The following is a 9,860-nucleotide window of genomic DNA, read 5'->3' as shown; positions in this document are numbered from 1 at the left end:
TTTGAGCGTTTTAAACCACGAAAAGACTATGAAAGCGCGGATAATGTGAGCCGACATACGCCGAATCGCTATTCCGGCCAAACATGGCCTCCAACATGGCCAAACATATGGTGCGTTCGGAGAGGCACATTCCACGTGGAATCCGTTGAATATTCCATGCGCGCGGAATATTTCCGAAGATTAGCCGTTCAGAGAGATACGCCTCCGAACGCGGCACGGGGAATATTCCCGGGGACGGTGAATATTCCATGCTCTCCGAACGCACGTATAGTCTCGAGAAATAGGCCACAAGTCAAAGTTCACTTGGGTCAGGGTCATGAAATTTTCAGACTTTGTCACCATGAGGGTACTAAAGTTTCGTCGCGATCGGCTTCATGATACCTTACACGATAACTTCACACGTCGATCGAGAGTTAAAGCATGGATGAAGGAGAACCAGGGGATGAAGGTTCTTTCATCCATGGTTAAAGTGTGCAATAAGAACTTCTTGGGTGAAGACAAGACCAACACTTTTATCAAGCTCACAGATTTTTAATGATACGGTATTTTCTCTCTACCTACTACGCCCTTCTCACATTCATTTTTTTTAAGTGTTTTTGGGGACAAAAAATATATGTTGTTCCCCTTTCAGGCTTGGGGGCATGACCCCGTGGCCCCCCTGGATCCGCTAGGCCGAAACTAACTAGGTCGTTTTCAAACGGTCTGATATTTCAGGTCATAGTTTGCAAACGGCCGGTATTTTCAGGTAGTTTCATATGGCCTGACTGGGCCAGGCCGTTTGCAAACGGACCGAATTTTCATACGGCCTGTAACATATATTCAGATTTCGACATCTGTCGTAGCATCAAATGCTGATGTGGCGCACTCAAAAGCCGGAATTGGTCCTTGGATGCCGTAAGGACCCTTTTAAGAAATAAGTGACCCGACTGACCCTTAGAGATTGGCCTGAGCTGTGACCGAAATAAGTCTTTTACCGTTTCGCAGGAAGGGACAAAAAGGTCCCTCATATGCTTCTTGTACAATTACGAAACAAAACAAGTTTTTTTTCAACGAAAACTCAGTGAGTTTTCCTAAAAAATTTATTGCGCATATTCCGTGAATAAAAAGTTGCCGGGTCATGTCAGGTCAGGCTGCCACAGCAAGTTTGTTAACTTGACAGCTCAATCGATATTTATGCAATAAGACCTTCTCGGGTGACGATAAGACATGACGACACTTTATGAAGGAAGCTAGTAAACCCGGTAGTTTCTCCATAGGCGCGGGAACCGGGGGGAGGGGGCAGTGGTGGCAGCTTGCCCCCCCCCCCCCAACTCTGGGGCCGTGCGGGCGGTGCCCCCACAACTTTCAGACAGAATACCGCTCCTTTTTGCAAATGTTTTCTTTTTTTTGTTGAAAAAGCCAAGGGATGAAAAATAAGTGGCCTAAAACCGGCGACAAAACTATATTTGGGGGATCCTAGGTTGATCTCTATCATGGTGTGACCTCCCCCCCCCCCCGTCTAAAAGTAGTTCCCGCGCCCCTGGGTTTCTCTACGCTATTGAATCACGCTGCTGATTCTAGTAAGTATCTACTGCACAACCTTCTCACATTAATTTTTCTTCGAGCGTTTTGGGGGGCCAAAAGATTGTTGGCCCCCTCTTTCAGGCTTTTTGGGCCCATGGCCCCGGTGGCCCCCTTGAATCCGCCAGCGGGGGCGGTGCCCCCACAACTTTCAAACGGAATACCGTCCTTTTTTGCAATTGTTTTCTTTTTTTGTTGTTGAAAAAGCCAAGGGATGAAAAATAAGTGGCCTAAAACCGGCGACAAAACTATATTTGGGGGATCCTAGGTTGATCTCTATCATGGTGTGACCTCCTCCCCCCCCCCCCCCCCCGTCTAAAAGTAGTTCCCGCGCCCCTGGGTTTCTCTACGCTATTGAATCACGCTGCTGATTCTAGTAAGTATCTACTACACAACCTTCTCACATTAATTTTTCTTCAAGCGTTTTGGGGGGCCAAAAGATATGTTGGCCCCCTCTTTCAGGCTTTTGGGGGGCCATGGCCCCGGTGGCCCCCCTGGATCCGCCAGTGGGGGCGGTGCCCGCCCCCCACAACTTTCAGACGGAATACCGTCCTTTTTTGCAACTGTTTCTTTTTTTTGTTGAAAAAGCCAAGGGATGAAAAATAAGTGGCCTAAAACCGGTGAGAAAACTAGATTTGGGGGGACCCTAGGTTGATCTCTATTATGGTGTGCTCCCCCAGTCTGAAAGTAGTTCCCGCGCCCCTGACTTTCTCTACGCTATTGAATCACGCTGCTGATTCTAGTAGGTATCTACTACGCAACCTTCTCACATTAATTTTTCTCCAAGCGTTTTGGGGGGGGGGGCAAAAGATATGTTGGCCCCCCCTTTCAAGCTTTTGGGGGGGCCATGGCCCCGGTGGCCCCCCCTGGATCCGCCAGTGGCCGGACGCCGCCACAGGGGGGGGGGGGGTTGCAACTATCCACTAAGGTTTTTCGCGAATAACTCGCGTAAAAAGCGGCCGATCGCGACGAAACTTTCAGTCCCTCGCATTGATCAATTTTACACCTACCCTGAAAATTTCATGACCTTAACCCAAATGACCTTTGACCTGTGACCTACTTTCCGAGGACCGAGACCATGTTTGGCCGGAATCGCGATTCGGCGTAGGTATGCCGGCTCGCATTAGCCGCGCGTTTGCAAGCTTTTTGTGGTTTCGAACGTTCAAACATGTGATTTGATGTTGCTCCTGTTATGGGTTCGATATTGCTTCGTACTGACGGTAAATTTGTTAGAAATTATCATTCACACATGTTCCACTTTCTATTTCAACATCATCGTTTTTCCACTAGCTGTCACAGCAGCTGTTTGTTCGTTTTTACAGGCGCTCGTGTTTATCCGCGGGCTAATCCTCATTAAAGTCCTTCATTAGACAGACTATCTACAACACTCCCATGCATTTGGGTGGATGTCAAGGTCACCTGAAGGTCAGGTCAGGCCATTGACCTTTGTTGACCTCGGTCCACTTTTTCGAGTTTTACATGTTTCTAGGCTAGTTTTTGGAGCTGAATTCGAATTTAGCAGCCATTTGAACATTTACGAAGTAGTGTTGGTGCCTCCGTAACATGTTACAAAGCTGTCAGAGGCGGTTGACACGTATTACGAATACCCGTCACGACCCCTACTGGTTGACCTGACCTGACCTGACCCGACCTGGTCTAAATACTCAATGACATCATCTGTGATCAAAACTAACACGATATTCGTGATCGGCACCCCGGGAAAACCCCATAGCAGCCACACTTAACGACTTTCTAATAGGTCCCGATTTTCCCGACTTCTGGGTCATTGACCTGACCTAGAAGGTCAATCGATGACCTACTATGCATTTCAGACCCCATGAGACCCTGTTTTTCGGCGATAATTTCTTCAGTTTTTGTCCAATTAGCTTGAAATTTTGGCAGACGATGTTTCAGCTCAAGCGCCAATTTTTGTCAATATGGTCTCTTAACAAAATATCAAAATTTAGAGCACTTGTCGTTGGCTCGTAATGTTAATCAGTTTTTGCACCCGGATAGAGGCTCGCTCGCTACCGCACCGGATTGGATAGGAGCGCTGGCCAATCACATTACGCCGTGCTCAACTTGACTCCGCCCACTGGCCGTGACCGCGATGGGTCTATGCCGCTTCAGTCGGTGTCAGCACCGCGGAGAGGTCGCAGCGGGACCACATACTGGGGCAAGTGAAGCTGGCAAAGTTGCTTCGGGACGAAAGCCAAAAAATTATCCGTTCGAGGGCATTTGATGTCCTCTTAGTCTTTTCCTTCTTTTGGTATTTTAAATTCAGAATGTTCAGAATCAAGGTAGGATCTATTGGAACGGAACCGGCCGTAGAAGGAAAGATAGATGAACTCTTGGACTCTGAACACTTATTTAAGCCGGAGTTGCAGGTCTATCTCATCGTCAGGCTGGGTCAGGTCACTACCCGATTACCTATAAGATCATGCGTAAGCCTCTGCATGACCCAAAAATATTGATATATTTGGCAGCGTCAATAACTGTTTCTGAGGAAGACGCAGAAAGCAACAAAGTAGGATGAAGAGTCTCGGGCACGGCCGATTGCCTTGGGCATCGCTCCAGCGAGACGACCGTATTGGCGTGATTCGTGAAGCGGTGCGGGGCGCCGGGTGGGGCAGAAGCGTAATGTGTCTATGGTAGAATGTCATGTGTGTGTGTTATATTGTTAAGACGTGCACAGAAAGAAATAGGAATGTGGCAGGCGGACGTTGTGCACTACACGAGAACGATCATCAAGAAGCACGTATCTTTTTGTAAAGCTTAATGTAATAGTAGGTATGTCCTCAATGGTGAGGTAACTATCTCTAGGCTTTTACTTTTCATGCTTGCATTTCAACACACAAGATCTGGGGGTAAAGTTAGTCCGGCGACCTCCTCAACCTAAGTCAATGATAACATGGATTAGTCCTGAAGGTGTTCAATGCTTATGCTGCACCGGGATGATATAAATCGATCACGCCGGCATTCATTTCTAATCAAATTTCATATATCAAACACATAAACTGCATCCTATTAATGGTGATTCCATTTTCCAATTGGACGTAGTCTGACGCGATACATAATTTTACGCAAGCATTTGAAATCAACAGCGTCTTTTAGGTGCGTTTTTTTTTCACAAGCCCCGAATCTTGTGTGGAAATATACATTTTTGTGACTGAACAAGGTGTACGTACATTTGTGATAAATACAAAGTCGAGGTCTTCAGCTAGTGCGTTACTTATGCGCGCTATTTAGCTCGCTCGATGAAGTTACGGCTGCAACGACAACTGCACGGCAAAGCTACGTTCCATGCGAGCCGCCCCGGTGCGACAGCTACTGCCCCGCCCGCTCCACGCAGCCGACTGACCGGCCAAGGTCACCGCCCCGTCCGCCGGGAGGGCGGAGCTTAATGGCCACGTGTTTGTGACGTCACGCCTACGTACGGATAGCCTCTACTCCACTGACGGATTTACGGAGCCGAATTTAGCATTACGAGGCAACGACAAGTGCTCTAAATTTTGATATTTTGTTAAGAGACTATATTGACAAAAATTGGCGCTTGAGCTGAAACATCGTCTGCCAAAATTTCAAGCTGATTGGACAAAAATTGAAGAAATTATCGCCGAAAAACAGGGTCTCATGGGGTCTGAAATGCATAGTAGGACCTTAACCCTCGCCGGCCGAGGGGGGGGGGGTGCCGCCCCCCATAGGGTTTTTCGCGATAGCTCCGAACACGCTGGCGATAGAGAGCTGAAACTTGGCATACCTGACCTTTGATTCAAGCCAGATCTTTTGACACCAACCGCATTTTTGGGTCAGGTCAGGTCACTGACCTATGAAGTCATAAGTGAACCTCTGCACGGTCTTCAGATGTCGCAACTTCGCAACGCCCTCACTGCCAGAGGAGATGTCACAGGGAAATGAACCTTGCAGGATCTAGTATCCATTATGAGTCTCACAACTTGTATATCTCGGATTTTTCCTAAAGGTCATATGAGGTCAGGTCATTTTCGTGACCTCACCATTATAAGTCAATGGGGAAAAATAAAAACTGCTATTCTGGCGCCGGCAACGATCTACAACTATCTCAAGCACACAGAATCGTGATTTAATGCACTCCTTGCAAGGTTAGATGCGTACTTTTGCAATGTTGACCTTGCGTGACGTCATTTATGACGTCATCAAGGTCATATTATTTTTTCGTCAATAACTCTTGATCAAATTGAGCTAGCGAGTCGGAAAAGCCACCAATGGACTCAGAAAGACCTGCCAAATCGAATGATATGCGACATGACCTCTTTCGACCAACTTCGTGACCTGGGGGTGCTGACCTGACCTTGACCTGAGGTCAACACCCTAAGCTGACCTGACCCGAACAAAAGTATATCATTCGACGCGCCTGAGCGAGGCGAACCCGATGCTGCCAAAATCGCGGCTCTGCGGCCGTTTTTTGCGAAGTTATTCACCAAAAACTGAACCGTGCCTTGGGGCACTTGACCTGACCTCAGAGGTCACCGGTTGACCTAGGACCTTACAATCGGGTACTAATCTCTACGTCTCGTAACGGCGCACACGCTCGTTTTTTCCGCGACGCGCTAGCTCCATCAGGGGCGAAACGGCGAGGGGGGGGGGGTTGTACTCGTCCCCCCCCTCGGCCGGCGCATATCGACACCTTTTTTTAAACCCCACATTTGTTCTCCCGTGAAGTTCAGACAAGTTGTTTAGAAACCTTCAAAAAAGGTACAGTCACTCGATTTTTCTTAAGTTTGTCTGTCTTGGCAGATCAAGCAATGCCAGAGCAAGCTTACGAACACACAAATTTGATCAGGATCGGACGATTGGACACTTCTAAAAAGAGATCTTTCGTGCTTCCCGGAAATTCACCGGAGAACAGATGTGGGGTTTAAAAAAAGGTGTCGATATGTAGAAAACCAATAGGGCCGGCGAGGGTTAAAAATGGGTATCATCGGCTTCCTCTCGTGACGGGCAACACGCTCGTTTTTTCCGCGAAGCTCTAGCTCTCAGAGGAGTGGAAGATAGAAATATCCCTGCACTGTAGACCCATTGGCTAAAACCTCTACTAGAAAGGTTTAGGTCTTTCAAAAGTGCTTCTTCAACAAAATAGCTTTCGCGTGACACGTACCAGTTGCCACGACGATCACCTATGTATGCTATATGTAGATGTATTAAGAGCAATTAAGTACGGGGTAGAAGAAATAGGCTTCCCAACAAAAAGGGCGGCAGATCGATCAGCCCAACCACTGCAACGGTTACTAAGGCATGAAATATATGCCTCTCAAAAGCGTTACAGGCTGGGCCGGGCCGTTATATGTAAATGCTGATATCTTTCCGTTATCTTAACCCTCGCCCGTATAGGAGGGGGGGGGGGGTCGAACGGACCCCCCTCGGTTTTTCGCCAATAACTCGCGTAAAAAGCGGTCGATCGCGACGAAACGTTAAGTACCCTCGCGTTAATTAATTTTACACCTCCCCTTAAATTTTCATGACCCTGACCTGAATGACCTTTGACCTGTGACCTACTTTTCGAGACCATGTTTGGCCGGGATCGCGATTCGGCGTATGTCGGCTGGCATTAGCCGCGCGTTTGCAGTCTTTTCGTGGTTTTAAGCGTTCAAACATGGGATATGATGTTGCTTCCATGCAGTAGGGTGGGTTTCAAGGTCACCGGAAGGTCAGGTCAGGTCATTGACCTTTGGTGACCTCGGTTCACTTTTTCAAGTTTTACATGTTTCGAGGCCAGTTTTTGGAGCTGAATTCGAATTTAGCAACCATATGAACATTTACGAAGTAGTTTTGGCACCTTCGTAACATGTTCGAAGCTGTCAGAGGCGGTTGCCACCTACTACGAATACCCTTACTGGTTGACCTGACCTGACCTGACCCGACCTGGCCTAAATGCATGAACACATCATCTGTGGTCAAAACTAACATGATATTCGTGATCAGCACCCCGAAAAACGTCATAGCAGCCACGCTTTACGACTTTCTAACAGGTCCCGATTTTCCCGACTTTTGGGTCATTGATATGACCTGGAAGGTCAACCGATGACCTAGGACCTTAAAATTGGGTATCATCGGCTTCCTCTCGTCACGGGCAACACGCTCGTTTTTTTTGCGAAGCTCTAGCCCGATCAGGGGCGAAACGGCAAGGGGGGGGGGGGGGTCCGTCCCCCCCCCCTTATACGTTCGCGGCTGGAAAAACATCAATACGGCGAGGGTTAATCGCCGGCACAGGGGTGGGGGTTGATGCACCCCCTCCCCTAAGGTTTGTCGCGAATAACTCGCGTAAAAAGCGGCCGATCGCGACGAAACTTTCGGTACCCTCGTATTGATTAATTTTACACCTACTCTGAAAATTTCATGACCCTGACCCAAATGACCTTTGACCTGTAACCTCTTTTCCGAGACCATGCTTGACCGGAATCGCGATTCGTCGTATGTCGGCTCGCTTTAGCCGCGCGTTTGCAAGCTTTTCGTGATTTCAAACGTTCCAACATGTGATTTGATGTTCTTCTCATGCATTAGGGTGGTTGTCAAGGTCACCTGAAGGTCAGGTCAAGTCATTGGCCTTTGGTGACCTCGGTTCACTTTTTGGAGTTTTACATGTTACTATGCTAGTTTTTGGAGCTGATTTCGAATTTAGCAACCATTTGTACATTTACGAAGTAGTTTTGTTGCCTTCGTAACATGTTACGAAGCTGTCAGAGGCAGTTGACACGTACTACGAATACCCGTCACGACCCCTACCGGTTGACCTGACCTGACCTGACCCGACCTGGTTTAAATGCTTAGAAACAAAATCTCTGATCAAAACTAACACGATATTCGTGATCAGCACCCCGGAAAACCCCATAGCAGCCACACTTTACGACTTTTTAACAGGTCCCGATTTTCCCGATTTTCGGGTCATTGACCTGACCTGGAAGGTCTCCCGATGACCTAGGACCTTAAAATTGGATATCACCGGCTTCCTCTCGTGACGGGCAACACGCTCGTTTTTTCCGCGAAGCTGTAGCTCGATCAGGGGCAAACGCGAGGAGGGGTCGTACCGTCGATGTACCCTTGTGCCGTCGATGGACGCAAAATGGCCTGTGCCGGCGAGGGTTAAAAAGATTTCGCTTCGCTTGCGCGGTCCGTTCGCTCGTATATTCCTCCTTCGTTTTAACCCTCGCCCGTATTCGTGTTTGCCAGCGTCTAACGTATATGGGGGGGGGGGGGGGGTCCGTTGGCTCTTCTTGCCGTTTGGCCTCTGATGGAGCTAGAGCTTCGCAGAAAAAAAAAACGAGCGCGTTGCCCGCAACGAAAGTAAGCCGATGATACCCAATTTTATGGTCTTATTTATGTCACTGGTTGACCTTCCAGGTCAGGTCAATGACCCAAAAATCGGGAAAATCGGGACTTGCTGGAAGTTCGTAAAGTGAGGTTGAAAAAGAGATTTTGTGGGGTGCTGAACACGTAGTTCATGTTAGATTTGATCACATACCTTTGATGTCTTAATGTATTTAGGCCAGGTCGGGTCAGGTCAGGTCAGGTCAACCATTAGGTGACCTGCCGGCCATCCATAGCAGGTGTTGACCACTTGACAGCTTCGTAGCATACGAGGGCACCAAAACTATTTCATAAATCTCCAAATGGGAATTCGAAATCAGCCCCAGAAACTACCATAGAAACATGTAAAACTCGAAATAGTGAAGCAAGGTCATCAAAGGTCAATGACTTTGACCTGACCTTCACGGGACCTTGAAACCCACACCAAAAAAAGCATGGAAATTGCGCGGATAATGTGAGCCTCAGCCGGCATATGTACGCTAATTCGCGATTCCGGTCGAACATGGTCTCGAGAATCAGACCACAGGTCAAAGGTCATTGGGGTCAGGGTCATTAAATTTTAAGAGTAAGTGTAAAATTGATTAACTCGAGGGTACTGAAAGTTTCGTCGCGATCGGCCGCTTTTTGCGCGAATTATTCGCGAAAAACCGGGAGGGGTCTGTTCGACCCCGCTATATGTATGTGCGAGTGTTAAGTCACTAAAAATCTGTCTTTAAAGTAAGAAAAGTTTATTCCTGAGCTGAGAGGCCAGAGTTGTACAGTTGGAGTAGGTACTTCAACATATCATGTAGGTATTTGCTTACATCCATGCATACATTCTCGAATTAAACATCAATAATGCCCACTAAAGGCATATTGCTCTTTGGAACGTCGCTTTCGGTATGGGGATATCATGGGTCTGAAAGCTGACACGGGTGATACCCCCTCAGTGGGGTTCTGGCATGGTCTGCGTTGGA

This window comes from Amphibalanus amphitrite, unplaced genomic scaffold, assembly GCF_019059575.1.
Source record: "Amphibalanus amphitrite isolate SeventyFive unplaced genomic scaffold, NRLGWU_Aamphi_draft 000404F_arrow, whole genome shotgun sequence".
NCBI classification, from domain to species: Eukaryota; Metazoa; Arthropoda; class Thecostraca; order Balanomorpha; family Balanidae; genus Amphibalanus; species Amphibalanus amphitrite.
This window is presented reverse-complemented; position numbering follows the sequence as displayed.